Source organism: Rhagoletis zephyria, unplaced genomic scaffold, assembly GCF_001687245.7.
Source record: "Rhagoletis zephyria isolate East Lansing unplaced genomic scaffold, Rhagoletis_zephyria_1.1 Rzeph_scaffold_00077, whole genome shotgun sequence".
Lineage (NCBI taxonomy): Eukaryota > Metazoa > Arthropoda > Insecta > Diptera > Tephritidae > Rhagoletis > Rhagoletis zephyria.
Genome location: NW_016157161.1, coordinates 437,103 through 448,227, shown reverse-complemented (window position 1 = coordinate 448,227; position 11,125 = coordinate 437,103). Strand labels below are relative to the sequence as shown.

The window sequence follows — 11,125 nt, the reverse complement described above, 5'->3', positions numbered from 1 at the left end:
TTTTTTTATGTATGTTACCGCATAACTTTGGACCACGTCAACCGATTTCGATAATTCTTTTTGCATCGGAAAGGTAGTGTCTCAGAGGTGGTCCCATACTAATCTGGTTAAGATCCGATCAGCGGATCATGAGATATATATATATATTTTTTTTATATGGGAGTTGAGTCGGTTTTTTTTTTCTAAAAATTACTAGTCTTAGTTCCATGTTATTGTTTATTAAAAAAGCAGCGGAAAACTCTTTTTCCATTAATAAAATCTTATGTTTACGAGTCCGGACTGAAAAATAAAGCCCGAGGGCTGAAATTTTTTGTGACCGACAAAGAAATTTTCATATGGGAACGAGATAAAAAAGATTGGTTTTATTTGACACAGTCTAATATACATATGTATGTATGTAGGTTCATGTCCAAATCCTCTGCGGAATTTTTATATATATGAACAATTCTTTTTTTGTTACATGTACGTAGTAGAGCGTCGGTGTCCATTCAAACGACATGGCAAAGCCGGCGGGCCGGCTTTTTTAATTCGGGAGGAGGCTATTTGAAAATTCACCTATGCCAGAAAATGCGTAGAAATGCTGATGAAAAAAACAATGGATTTCTTGAAAAGTTATTTTGCTACTGGGCAATTTCCCTTTTATTATTACAAAAGAGATTTATCGTGAACTGGACGTGGATTTGAATGCGCTAGAAGTAAACCAGATCCGATATACAAATTTTACCAACAGGATACATAAAAATACACATGTATGTATGTTTGCATAAGTAAATATGTTTAAGAATGTGAAAGCTTAACAGTGTCAATGCCAAATCGATTTGTGGCACTTTAAAGGCGATATTTATTGCACATCGCTCTGATTATAGAATTTACATAGATCTAGAAAGAAACAGTCTACAGACATGCGCCAAGTTCATTGCCCAAATGAGAAATAAATAAATTTTATATGTCCGTGAAAGGGACGTTCTAGAATATACCTAAACTAGCAATAGCCGGCGCGCGTTGCTACGCCAAAGAAAGACACATGTATTTAGAGTTTTGAAACTGAAGACCTTTTTATTTACCTTAATGCTAACAGATAAACAATATTTTAAGTTTTTTCATTTGGTGTGTAAATATATAAATTTTGTGGTGACCCAACTCGTGAACAGGCGACGTATAATTGGCCATGTGAAAAGCACATTCAAACCCAAACCCGCTATAGTTAATGATTGCCCTTATGCTTTATTTATAGTTATTGCAAAAGCAAGACGCAATGGGAATTGAAGCCGCTTGAATTCGAACGGTAAATCGTTTGAAATCATCGGTATACGTGGAATCAACACATCTTCCCATTTGAATATACCGCTGATGATTGTTGCCTCGATCAAATTCGGTGTTAATTTTTTTTTATCACTGGTTCCGTTGCACAGTTTTGGCGCATTCAAGTTCCGAATAAGCATCACTGGTGATCCAACCTTTAACGCCAACGAATGAGGAGGCATTCCAGGTGGCTCCAAAGAATTAAGAAATTCAGGTGGGTAATTAACAGCTTGATCTTTATCCATTACTGCATCAATCGATTTATATTCGACTGCTTCTCCTACAATTTTTAATTGAATTTGACCGTTTAATTTACTAACATCATCGTTCTTCGGAGCTAAAATTGCACGTGTGCGGAGCCATTCCGGATATCGGTAGTTGATCGCTAAGTTCGGAAATACTCTGTCGATGACGTCTTGAATGCTCTGTTGCATTTGACAAAATTTGGACGGAAATGATATCTCATTTGTTGTCCGATCAATAGAACTTCACCATTTCCGAGATCCAAAAGTTGCTTTGAAAATATTTGGGCAGACGCATCTTGCAGCAAATCACAGTTCCACAGACACGATACTTTTGAGCACGCGTTCAACACCTCTGTAGCCGTTGATCGAGGTANCCGATCAATAGAACTTCACCATTTCCGAGATCCAAAAGTTGCTTTGAAAATATTTGGGCAGACGCATCTTGCAGCAAATCACAGTTCCACAGACACGATACTTTTGAGCACGCGTTCAACACCTCTGTAGCCGTTGATCGAGGTATAACGGATAATGTTTGAGGAAAATCACCTGCAATAAGTATACCAGCTCCTCCCATCGGTTGATCTTTTCCACGGAAATCTTGCATAGCTCGCTCAACTGCTTCGAGCGATTTCTTATGTGTCATGGTGCGTTCGTCCCAAATTATAATTTTGTACGTTTTAAGCACTATGGTCATACCAGAGTTTTTGCTGATGTTGCATGTAGGTGTTTCGTTCTGCTTCAAATTCAATAGAACCTTAAGTGCTGAATGCGCTGTACATCCGCCATCAAGTAGTGTTGATGCAATCCCCGGTAATGCTACTGCAATCCCATTTCGCATTCGAACTGACGCCAATATTAAATTGATGAGAAAAGTTTTCCCCGCACCTCCTGGATCATCTAGGGAGATAATTCCGCCATCTCCTTTGATTACAATTTGCATGATTTTGTTATAAGCTTTTTCTGATCAGCAACTAAAAACTCTTTTTGCGTTTGCACAAATCGTTATTAAAAATTTTATTATATTTTTTAAGCCCTATTAAATTATGCAATAATATTGAGCACTTTTTTAGTTTTTAAATATTAAACAAATTCGGTTTTTAAATTGCAACCTGGTGAAATTTTTCACAACCCTGGCATTAACGTGCATATATATGCACACATATAGATTTAAAAATTTAGAATCGGCATTTTCCTTCTGGTAAGCTTTCGGTTTGACAGACTTTGAAGTTTATCGCACTATATATCTTTGGCATTTCTTAAAAATATTATCCGATTTTATTTTCTTAGGTATGTGGCAACCCTATATGATAATTGGTCTTGACTGAAACATTTCCCGATAGCTCCCGTTTGATACGTATCCTGCGAAATACTTTTTAATGTACACATTTATGTCATTTTAGTTTTTTCTCCAATACCTTCCGTTTGATACACATATTGTAATATTTGGTGTGAGTTGCATTATTCATTATTTTTCAATTTTTGACCAGGTGACAACACTAACTAAAATATTTTTTGATGTAAATTTTCTTAAATATCTTTCCCAAATACCTTNCACTTTTTAATGTACACATTTATGTCATTTTAGTTTTTTCTCCAATACCTTCCGTTTGATACACATATTGTAATATTTGGTGTGAGTTGCATTATTCATTATTTTTCAATTTTTGACCAGGTGACAACACTAACTAAAATATTTTTTGATGTAAATTTTCTTAAATATCTTTCCCAAATACCTTCCATTTGATATCCACATCGTAATACTTTACTTGCATATTTAAATAAATTTTATTTTTATGACAGGTGGCAACTCTTTCAAAAATAGCCAAACTTCACAGGAACACTCTCCGGATTTCTATGAAGCTATCCTGGAAATTTTAACAAAATCCGCTGAGTGGTTTCGGAGTCTATAAGCTGCATAGACACATACATACATCCTCTTTTATATATGTATATAGATATGCACATATGTAAACCAGGGTTGGGGGTAGGGCAATGAATTGTAAGTTTAAAAAATAGGTGCCCAATACAAAATTTTTCACAACATACTACTCTTGATGTTTAGTGGCAAATTGCAGTATATCAGCCTCAGTGATAGTGAAATAAAAAATGTCCACTAAAATTAACAGGCGAATAGTGAAAAAAAGTTCTTCAGCCTAGAGATTGAGTCATGAGTATAAAAAGTAATTTCTCCGTTTTTCGAAGTTAGCCTCTGAAATCGAGATAGAGGCCTTCGAATTTCGAAATTGGACCTTTGGTAAAAAATTGTTTTTAATTATTGCATGTAAAAAGCAAAAAAAGTAATACCAAATACAGACGTGGTCGGCCTTTTGCTCTTATTTATATGGTATATTTTATATATATCGTCGTTTAAAGTACAAAACCGCGTAACTGACATTGGCTGCCAAAAATTGGATTTGCTCGCACAAACTCTTGGCTTAATCCTTATCCATTCAATATCCTAGCCATAAATGCGATTGCTGGATAAAAAAGAGAACCATTTTGAAATATGAATGTTTTTACTCTCTAGAAAATAATTTATGCAACCTCACATACGCGGTTTTGCATTATCTTGATACGTGGTTTTGCATTTTGTTGTTACGCGGTTTTGTACTTTAAACGACGATATGTATATATTTTTTGTGAAAACTTATATTACAGGTGCTATAACGGGTCAAAGGTCAAATCTTCGAAAAATTAAAAACTTTCAGAAAATTTTGAACTGATTTTTAAAATATTCATACCGCTGTAAAGGTGATTTAACCCCATTTATTGTGATATGCAAATTTGTATACCGCGTATATAAAAAATTTGAGAAAAAAAAACATATTTAAAGGAAAAAATACCTTTTTTTTTGTATAAAAAAATATTTTAAACAAAAAAATTACTCACCGATTTTTAAAAAAATGTATATCGTTGTAAAGCCGATTAAATCCTCTTTATTCTGATATGCATGTTTGTATACTTCGTGAATAAAAATTTGAGAAAAACACACTTAAAAGGAAAAATAACTTGGTTTACCAATATTTTAAACAAAAAAATTTCTCACCAATTTAAAAAAAAATCGCATCGTTGTTAAGGCGATTAAACCCCTTTTCGCCAAATATGCATATTTGTACACTTCGTATATAAGCATTTGAGAAAAAACACTTAAAAGCAAAAATACCAATTTTTTCTTATAAAAAATTTACAAAAAAAACACCAATTAGTAATACAATTGAATACCGTATTTAATGAAAACAAATAATTAATAATGTTTTAAGCGTTAATTCGTTTTGTTTACCCACAGCCCTGTTAAAAATAAAGCAAAAGTATATATGTAAGTATAAAATATGTCTAAGGCATGAAAAAATATAAAAACACCATGGTTTTTGATTTTTTAATTAAAGGTAATTTTACTAAGTATACAAATATGCATATCAGAAGAATGGGGGTTTAATCTTATTATATTTAATCTATTTTTTTTGATAAAAAAAAGTAATTTTTTCCTTTCAGGTGTTTTTTCTCAAATTTTTATATACTAAGTATACAAATATGCATATCAGAAGAATGGGGGTTTAATCTTAATTGTTAAAAAAAAGGTTGGTATTTTTTTGTTAAAAATATTTTTTTTTATAAAAAAAAAGTAATTTTTTCCTTTAAATGTGGTTTTTCTTAAATTTTTATATACGAAGTATACAAATATGCATATCAGATGAAAGAAGTTTAATTGCCTTTACAACGATACCAATTTTTTAAAAATCGGTTAGTATTTTTTTGTTTAAAACATTTTTTTTTTATAAAAAAAAGTTTTTTTTCATCTGAAGAAAGGGGGTTTAATTGCCTTTACAACGCCACTAACGTTTTAAAAATCGGTTAGTAATTTTTTTGTTTAAAATGTTTTTTTTTAAGCTATTTTTTCCTTTTAATGTGTTTTTTCTCAAGTTCGTATATACGAAGTATACAGATACGCATATCAGAAGAAAGGGGATTTAATCGTATTTACAACGATACCATTTTTTAAAAATCAGTTAGTAATTTTTTTGTTTAAAATATTTTTTTTTATAAAAAAAAGGTATTTTTTCATTTAAGTTGTGGTTTTCTAAAATTTGTATATTCGAAGTATAAAAATATGCGTATCAGAAAAGGGGGCAAATCCCTTTACAACGATGTAAATTTTTTTAAAATCTGTTCAAAATTCTTTGAAATATAAGGAATATAATTTTTCGAAGACCTGAACTTTGACCCCTTATAGCACCTATAATATAAGTTTGCACAAAAAAAGTTATATACCATTTAAATAAGACAAAAGGAGGACTACGTCTATATTTTTAGGTTTTTAGTTATTTACTTGCAATAATTAAAAATAATTGTTTCCCAAAGGTCAAATCTCGAACTTCCAAGGCCCATATCTCGATTTCTGAGGCTAACTTCGAAAAACGGAGAAATTACTTTTTTACCTATGACTCAATCTCTTAAAAAAATTGATTTGGTCCAATTGGTCCAGAAAAAAAGTTGATTTTGCCGTACAGAGTAATATTACATTTGTATATATACCCTGCAAGAAATGAGACAAGTTTGTAGCTAACTATTAACTAACTATCAGTCGACTAGTGGTAACTATTTATTAACTATTTCCTTTGGTCGTAAATAACTACTTTTGAAGGACGATGGCCGCAAAGTGAAATTGCCCGCAAATCGGGAGTTCCCCACTCGTTGGCTTCCCTGATACATGTCGTCGTCTTTGGATGGGGCCCTCCCAGTAAAAATCGTCACGTTGTAATTTAATTTTAATAAACCACTTAAGTAAATATCTAATAAATTTTATTTTCAAGAACATGGGTTTATACATACATACAAATTTATAGTGAAATAACATTTTAATTTTGACAAGATACTTATTAATAAAATTTCTTTTCTCCGAGCCTTCTGTTCCAAAAAAAGAATCTATAACATCATCAAAGTTTAAAGATAGAGCCATAGATCTTTCAATAGATAGAATAGCCAAGTTATGTAACTTGTCTTGTCCCATGATCGTTCAGCACCTGTAGGCACAGGAATTGGAACAAATAACATTAATGTAGTACATACTCCAGGAAAGCAGGACGTCATAAAATAAAGTATATGTATTTGGGCATTCCCAACCTTACGATCATACGCTTCAAAAAACAAGGAAAACATAAATTTTTATTATTTTTTTATGTTTCGATAGAATTTTGCTATGTATATCTTTGGTCCTAAAAGGATAATCTTTTGATTTTTATTGTTCAATATATGTGCGTTCCAGATGCTTCACGATTTGCAGGTTTTTACAGGAAGTCGTTCCAGGTGACTACCTCCCATTAAGTTTATTAATGGAGAAAACATGTTATGTTAGCAATAATCATCGGTACGAATAATGGATGGCAATTTTGGCTGCAAAATGGAAAATGCAATAAACTGCGAAATGGAACAAGCGATTAATTTTATATTAAAATGGAATAAAGGTGCTTCCTCCTAACTAATTGCGCGTTGAAATATCTTTATTAGTTTTTATACCCGAGCGCACTTGTGCACAAGGGTATTATAACTTTGTTCACATAACGGTTGTTTGTAACAGGCAAAACGAATCGAGATAGATATAGACAAATGTATACATAAATGATCAGAATGAAAAGAGAAATCGATTAAGCGGTGACCGTCCGTCCGTCTGTCCGTCCGTCTGTGCACACGATAACTCGAGTGATAACTCGAGTANGAAATCGGACTAAAATTACGGCCGCTTTTCATATATCGGTAAATTTCAGAAATGTTTGAAATTTCAATATTTTGAAATTTAAGGACGCTAGTTTACTTAAAATTTATACACGTCGGCTTATCATGTAGCGGTAGCTTTCGGAAAGGTGGAAAACATATATTTAATACTTGCGCCGGGTATTTAATGTTCAGCTCCGCCCGAACTTAGACTTTCTTACTTGTTTATTTATAATCTTAAGTATCGTTCGCGAACTTACGGCTGAGTCGATTTAGCAAGTCCATCTGTATGCTCGTTTGAACGCAATTTAGTCCCTTAGTTTTGAAGATATCCGACTAAAGTTTGGTAATCGAGTGTATTTTTATAATTTGATAATCATTTGTCGGAACCGTCAAAATTGGTCCACTATAACATATAGCTCCCATACAACTGATTGTTCATTTTAGTTATGGGTCCTGGTTGGCCATTCTGTGGAAATGCTCATATAGTCTTTAGTTGTGCCTCACTTTAATTGATTGAAGATTATAACTTTTAAGTACTTAGTTTTCTTGAAAATGTTAGGATCTTGGATCGGGGGCCGTGTCATTTTACCAGCCATGCTACCCTATAGTTACGCCTCTGCGCTAATGTATACATATGTAAGCATGTCTAATTTTTTGTCACTGCAACTAAATGAGATTACTGAATTATTAACAAGTTGTGAAAGTTTGGTGATCAGATTTCTGTGGACAGAAATGGCGACATTTCCAAGGTATCCAATTCGAGCATAGAATTTTGTTTTTAGAATAAAAGACATAACATCTTTTAATACAATTTTATTCAAAACAAAATAAAAAGAAACAAATTGGAACTGATCGCAAAAATGTATACGCACAGAATATACGGTGGCGAGAATGTAAATAGGGAAAAGGCATTATAGCAAGCTGTAGCTACTCGTCTTTGTTTAAATTTTTTTTTATTATTTTTTATGAAAATATAGATTACCATCTAAAAAAAAAACAAGTAAATCAAAATCGATTAAGCGGTGACTGCCTGTCCGTCCGTCCATCTGTGCACACGATAACTCGAGTAAAAATTGTGGTATCTTAACGAAACTTGGTACGTATACTTCTTTCGGACGTAAGACGGATGGTATTGAAAATCGGACAATAACCACGCCTACCTCCCATATAACGGTAGTTTTTAGAAATACGAAAACTGCAATATTTTAGTAACTACTGAAGATTATTCACCCAAAATTGATATTTACAATAATTTTTAGACGAAAAACAAGAATATTAAAATTTTTTTGAAAGTTGGCGTATATCTTGGGAACCGCTTCACCAATTTCGCCCAAACTCAGCACAGTTTTTGGCTTTGACACAATATATCAAAATTGATGCTTGCAATGATTCTTTATCAAGAAATACGTTTATGATAAAATTTTGGAAAATGGGCGTGGCACAGCCCACTTATGACCACATATATGTATCTCGGTAACCGTTCTACCAATTTGTACCAAACTCGGCACGGTCCACATAATAGCAAAACGCTGAAAATTATTGAAATCGGCCACTTTTCATATAACGGTAAATTTCAGAAATGCTTGAAACTTCGATATTTCGAAATTTAAGGACGCTAGTTTACTCAAAATTAGAATTAACAAAATCCCTTGAAAAGAAGTAGCTCTATTATGGCATTTCGGAAAGTGGGCGATGGGATCGAAGATGTTCGAAATAGGGGTAAAACCACCCCTGCTTACCATTACTACCGCTAGTTTTCGGAAAGGTGAAAGACATATATTTAAAACTTGCGCCGGATATTTAATGTTCGGCTCCGCCCGAACTTGGACTTTCTTACTAGTTTTAGAATTGTTTTGGGTAGGCAGTTTTGTAGCCCACTAAGTTTTAGCATAATAAAGTTGAAGTTTAAAGTAGCTTGGACTTAATGTTAATTTTTATACCCGAGCGCACTTGTGCACAAGGGTATTATAACTTTGTTCACATAACGGTTGTTTGTAACAAGCAAAACGAATCGAGATAGATATAGACAAATGTATACATAAATGATCAGGATGAAAAGAGAAATCGAATAAGCGGTGACTGTCTGTCCGTCCGTTCGTCCGTCTGTGCACACGTTAACTCAAGTAAAAATTAAGATATCCTAACGAAACTTGGCACGTGTACTTCTTTCGGGCGTAGGACGGATGGCATTGAAAATGGGCAAAATCGGACAATAACCACGCCCACATCGCATATAACGGGAATTTGGAGAAATACGAAATCGTCGATAAATCCGTAAATATTGAAGCCAATTTATTCAAAATTGATACACCCCGGCTTACCATGTAGCTGTAGCTTTCGAAAAGGTGAAAAGGCATATATGTAATACTTGCGCCGGGTATGTATTTAATGTTCGGCCCCGCCCGAACTTAGACTTTCTTACTTGTTTGCAATGTATTTTGTTCGCACATTTTCTTCCATACATAGTATGTTCGAAAATTCTTTTATATGGATAAAATGAGCAACTCCTTGAACGATAAGTGCTAGCTACTAAAATTTGCACTTTGAATTGAATGGGTCACAAAACAGCCTACTCAGAATGTTTCTAAGAAATCTAATTCAAAACTCAAAATTTTGATGAAAATTTATCGAATTTTGCTAATTTTTGCACAAAGTTTGATATTATATCTAACATGGCCTTTGTTAGATAACGAGGAACACTTTCATGGACAAATAAGAAACATTATATAATCGAAAGGGGAATAACCAAAGGTTGCTAAAATATCTCTTTAGTATTCATTTGGCTCATTCCATCTCAAATCACCAGGCCGGGGGAAAGTGAATTTAAGTTTGCGATAAAGCTCACTTGAACAATTTATGGAGACACGTATTTTTTCTTTTTGCTCAGAAATGCGAATTTTCGGAATAATGAATGTTTCCTTTTTGAGTACGTACGCTTCTTTTTTCCTCTCATAATAGCAACTTTTGATGAAATCGTTTATAACTGCCGCAAAAAAGCAAGGATTTTAACGATTTTTTTTAAATTGCAGATATTGATCTACTGAATCGATCTAGTGAACTAAACACCAGTAATTGTTTATTAATAATTAACTATTGTTTATAAACAAAATTTTTTTTTTTTTAATTAATTTTTTTAAATTGCCACATCTTTTTTTCTCTCAAACTTTTTTGTCCATTAGGGAATAGTACAAACTATTTTCAGTACGAGTAGCAATATGCTAAAATTCGTCATTTTCGTGTTATGATTATTTTTCTGAAAATGCACTGCTAGCTGCACTGATGCTAGCAGATTTTCGTGCCAGTTGAGGGCACAAAAATTGTTGCCCATTATGACAAAATTTCCTTGCTGGAAATTTTTTGAGGTTGCCCGATCAGAGCCAAAAGTTTTTCCCAATTGGGCTCTAATTTTGACCCAATTGGGGCCCAATTGGCGATTTGCCCAATCTACCGAAGATTTCCCCAACCAGTGCTCACAATTTGCTCAAAGTGAACATGCATACGCAATTAAAACGTTTTTATCGATAAAATCACACATACACACATCAAAATTCGCTACGAAGAAAACTATTTTTTAATTATTTTCTTGAAAAATTTTTCACATACACACTTTTTGATTTTTAGTATAATAAAGTGGAAGTTTTAAGCGATTGCAAAACAGCCGTAATTTTTTTTTAATTTTCTTTGAAAGCGGTTTTAGGCATTTTCATCGATAAGGAAAAAGTGCAAGAAGCCGTGAGCATAAACAATATTAAAAATCAACGCAATTTTGCAGTAGCTTAACACTTGCACTTTATTATACTCAAATTTAATGGGCTACAAAATTGCGTACTCAAAAAAATTCTAAACAAAATTTCACGAAAAAAATT

The 11,125-nt window shown here is 33.0% G+C and overlaps 1 protein-coding gene and 1 long non-coding RNA gene across 20 annotated transcripts in view; one reads left to right on the top strand and one right to left on the bottom strand.

The window, feature by feature from the left end:
* The window catches only part of LOC108372939 (uncharacterized), an 11,830-nt gene extending 726 nt beyond the window's left edge, over window positions 1-11,104 (bottom strand). The window contains exons 1-2 of the long non-coding RNA XR_001848905.1: window positions 11,041-11,104; window positions 6,611-6,613 (exon numbers count right to left, since the gene is read on the bottom strand). This is a non-coding gene — a long non-coding RNA (uncharacterized LOC108372939). The remainder of the gene's footprint in view (window positions 1-6,610; window positions 6,614-11,040) is intronic.
* Window positions 1-11,125, top strand: part of Zasp52 (Z band alternatively spliced PDZ-motif protein 52) — a 442,143-nt gene that overhangs the window by 108,272 nt on the left and 322,746 nt on the right. Inside the window, exon 1 of one of the 19 annotated variants that reach the window (XM_017628628.1) lies at window positions 471-749. The exons of the other annotated variants lie outside the window; for them this stretch is intronic. The gene's annotated coding sequence lies outside the window, so the exon portion shown is untranslated. Of the gene's footprint in view, window positions 1-470; window positions 750-11,125 lie in introns of those variants that run through there. 19 annotated transcript variants of the gene reach the window in all.